Source organism: Crocuta crocuta, unplaced genomic scaffold (assembly GCF_008692635.1).
Source record: "Crocuta crocuta isolate KB4526 unplaced genomic scaffold, BGI_CrCroc_1.0 scaffold31, whole genome shotgun sequence".
Classification (NCBI taxonomy): domain Eukaryota; kingdom Metazoa; phylum Chordata; class Mammalia; order Carnivora; family Hyaenidae; genus Crocuta; species Crocuta crocuta.
Window position 1 is genome coordinate 14,516,593 of NW_027528362.1, and position 693 is coordinate 14,517,285.

The following is a 693-nucleotide window of genomic DNA, read 5'->3' on the forward strand; positions in this document are numbered from 1 at the left end:
CGTCGTGAGCGCTTCCCAGAAAAGCACTTTAAAACCTCGTGTTTTAGTCATTGGGTTTTGTTTGGTTTCGGGTCTTTTTTTTATTGCCGATGTAAATGAAATTTAAAAAACCAGAGTTCTTTATCGTATGGATGGAATTTGAATAAACATCAGCCCCTCTTGCTGTCCGCCTCCCCCTGTGAAAGCCCCGAATTCTCAGCCCCGGAGCCCCGTTTCCGGGAGGCAGGTGGTGGCCGGGACCGACTGTGTCCCCCACGCTCCCCTTTGTCAGAAAACGATGGAAATAAAGTAACAAGCGCATTGTGTCAACGCTGTAGAGGTCACAAAGGAAGTGCAAAGTCCCAGTGTGGGGACAGCGAAGGGTCCCGCGGAAGGGGTGTGGTGGGCAGGGGGTGAGGAGGGGGCGTGACCGGCGCAGGAACCCCTGGAATGGTGCTAAGCGGCCCTGCCAGGAGGATCAGATCGGATGCAGCACGTAATTTCCGGAAGACCCCGTGAGACGGACTCACACGAGGGCTGGAAGAAAGACCAGAACGGAGACTGTTACGTCCCGACCTGCCGGGAGCCCCTCGCGCAGACCCCGGAGGCAGGGAGCCGATCCCCGTTACTGGGGTTGGCCGCTGGAGCGCCTGCCCCCCGGTCCACGCCGAAGGCGGGCGGTGGGGGAGGGGCGGGGACGGGGGCTGCTCATAG

At 59.0% G+C, this 693-nt stretch overlaps 1 protein-coding gene across 1 annotated transcript in view; it reads left to right on the forward strand.

Moving 5' to 3' along the window:
* The window catches only part of MCF2L (MCF.2 cell line derived transforming sequence like), a 102,603-nt gene that overhangs the window by 101,396 nt on the left and 514 nt on the right, over positions 1-693 (forward strand). The window lies entirely within an intron of this gene.